The 3,147-nt window shown below is 36.3% G+C and overlaps 1 pseudogene; it reads left to right on the top strand.

Moving 5' to 3' along the window:
• Positions 1-1,992: 1,992 nt before the first annotated feature.
• On the top strand, positions 1,993-2,784 carry LOC126496347 (vomeronasal type-2 receptor 116-like; annotated as a pseudogene).
• Positions 2,785-3,147: the final 363 nt, after the last annotated feature.

Below are 3,147 nucleotides of genomic sequence, written 5' to 3'. Positions count from 1 at the left end.
AAAGAATATTTTAATATCTTTTTATTTCAAAATGTATAAATAAATATCTATATTTGTACATAAAGATACCGCAGTGGTAAGAAATCTAATTGGGAAATAGATTGTATTTAACCATGAGTGCATCATTCAGCATGAAAGCATATGTTTGAGTTTGATGTTTATTCTTCAGGTGATACATAATGTGTAAGAAGACATAGGAGTTATTATTCTTCCCCTAAACATAAATATAACATGGTATTGTTCTATTCCTAGTATCTCAGTGACTATAGTATAGAAATTCGTAAATATTTTCCATACATTGTATACTTTATATTATTTTACTTCACAAACATGTAATACTGTCACAAATGAATCTCATTGCAATTTCCAGATATACATAGTTCTCAAGTGCATGCCAGTGTTATGAATTTGTCATTGGAAATGTAGACAAAAGGTGCTCTGTATAAGAAAATATATGTTGTTCAGCTATACCAGGTACTATTACATTGAACATACCTGTTTAAATAGTAAATAGGTTGACAATATCGGGGTACATGCCCTTAATCTCTGCATTCATGAAATGGAGTAGGTGCATCACTGTGCATTTGAGGCCAAGGCAACTAAAGCCAAGTGCTATTCAAAACCATGAAATCCATTTTTTATGTCCTATGTGAGTATCTCTCATGTTCATACACACTGATTCATACAAATATTTACCAAATGTACACTAGTATTTAAGTATATTTAAAAATAAAGCTTTTATAAAGCATTTTGTGCCTTCAATAAATACACTAGAAAGGAGAAAAGAAAAAAGATGATGATGATAGACATGAGGGAATTTGTTAACTATATTTTCTACTAAATAAAATGAATTATTAGAACAGGAGCCAAACGTTGCCCAGAAAGACTACTGTGCACTCACCAGTCATTTTTTGAATACCTTACCCAGTTCATAAAAATTACCAGAATCTTGGCTAATGCATCACATATGTGTTTTATATAGATGAATAATTTCAAAATCAAAATATGATCATGTTTCCTGTTTCACCAATGCCTGTACTCTTGTATTTACATTCTGTGCACACACCCAAAAACCAGAGATGGACAGCTCTTTCTAAGAAAGTTGCAAAGGGCTCATCTTACTTATGTGAGATTTACTCTCATGAATTTTTGAAGATATTTCAAGCTTCCAGAAACTTCTGTCATCCTAACTCACAACCTGGGATGTTTGTTTCAATCATTAAGGGAGGCTGGGACTACTGTCCAGTACACTGTTCCCTTTTACAGAGCACTAACTGAAAACTGCCAGTTTGCATTGGTGATTTCAGCAGGAACCCCGGTCTTTTACCAAATATGTCTCTGTATGAATTCCCAGCAGAGGTGGTGTAGTCCCGTGTCACAATTACACACTATCATTCATTTTTTTCTGAACAAAATAAAGAAACTCCCCTAATTCAGTCTATAATTTCAAGATCAGGTGTACTGTGGTGCTTAGAGGACCTTATTGGGCAACATCAGTCATAATAGGGTTAGTCTCGGACCTCTGAAAATGTCAGCAGAGGAGTATTATTGGGTGTTTGCAAGAAATCCTTGCCTCTGTTTCTACCATTCCCAGATGCTAAGAAACGTGTGAAAAGATAATGGTCACACACCTATGTCCAACTGTGTAGTTAAAGGCTACTATTCAGAGACTTGATGGGGCTTTTGCATTTCGCTGCTTGAAGCAGAGATGAGGAAAGAAGTAACAAGTAGCCGGGCGGTGGTGGCGCATGCCTTTAATCCCAGCACTTGGCAGGCAGAGGCAGACGGATCTCTGTGAGTTCGAGACCAGCCTGGTCTACAAGAGCTAGTTCCAGGACAGGCTCCAAAACCACAGAGAAACCCTGTCTCGAAAAACAAAAAAAGAAAGAAAGAAAGAAAAAGAAGTAACAAGTGAGGGGCTTTTCTAAAACACTTGGTAGAGCAGTGTTTATAAGTTCTTAAGAGTGCATGTTGCTGCTCCCTGTGCCCTAGGTCGTTCAGTTCACCTATGGACCCTCTCATCCTATCCTGAATGATCGTGGTCAATTTCCCTATCTGTATCAGGTGGTCCACAGAGATACATCTCTAGCTTTGGCCATGATTTCTTTCATGTTTCACTTAAACTGGAACTGGATTGGGCTGCCCATTTCAGACAATGAAGATGGTGCTCAATCTCTTTCATAATTTAGAAAAAAGATGGAAAAATATAGTCTGTTTGATTTTGTGAATATAATCTGAGTCAACCTGCATTTTTATTTGTCAAGACCTGAAGTATATTATAACCAAATCATGACATCATTCACAAATGTTCTTTTCATTTATGGCGACACAGACAGTCCTCTAACAGTGTCCTTTTGATTGTAGAAATCACTAGGTATATGGCTCACCATCTCACAGTGGGATTTCTCTATACGAAATAGGGACTTCACAATTGTCTTATCCCTTGGGATGCTAGCTTTTGCACACCAACGTGATAAGATTTCTAGTTTTCAATTTTGACTATTCCTTGATCCATCTCATACACTCAGATGAATACCTGGAAAGTCCAGGTGAATGAAATTTAGTAGTCCCAGTTTCTTAGTGCAGACACTGAAAACTCATTCATTGCCTCATTGGAATAGCTAATGGTAGACTTTTGACATGGCCTTTAGTGAGAGAACTTATGATGTTTACAATGCTGTGCATGCTGTGGCCCATTCTGTGTATGAGATGTTTCTTCAACGAGATTATAATCAGTCACTGCACAATAGGAAAAAATCTTATGCTTACTGCTTGAAGGGATAATGTTTCTTCTATTGGATGATATTTGGTGTCATCAATGTCATAGTGCTTAGAGGCTCTCAGATGCCCACATGTAGTATTTTAAGAAATATTCACCAAATAGAAAGATTTCTGAACATTTTTCTGTCTTTTTATTTATTTTTTATTTTTTAATTTCTAAAAATTTAGCTATATACTTTTCTCTGCACCCCTTCCTTTCTCTCCTCTTCCCTTCTATCTTCTCCCATGGTCCCCATGCTCCAAATTTATTCAAGAGATCTTTTCTTTTTCTTTTTTTTAAAATTTATTTATTTATTATGTATATAACATTCCTTCCATGTATGCTTGCATGCCAGAAGAGGGCACCAGATCTCATTGTAGATGGCT

This window comes from Alexandromys fortis, unplaced genomic scaffold (genome assembly GCF_014885135.2).
Source record: "Alexandromys fortis isolate MF-2015 unplaced genomic scaffold, M_Fortis_MF-2015_v1.1 scaffold_3020, whole genome shotgun sequence".
In the NCBI taxonomy this organism is placed as follows: Eukaryota; Metazoa; Chordata; class Mammalia; order Rodentia; family Cricetidae; genus Alexandromys; species Alexandromys fortis.
Note: the sequence above shows the minus strand (reverse complement) of the source record. Positions and strands in the feature narration are given on the sequence as shown.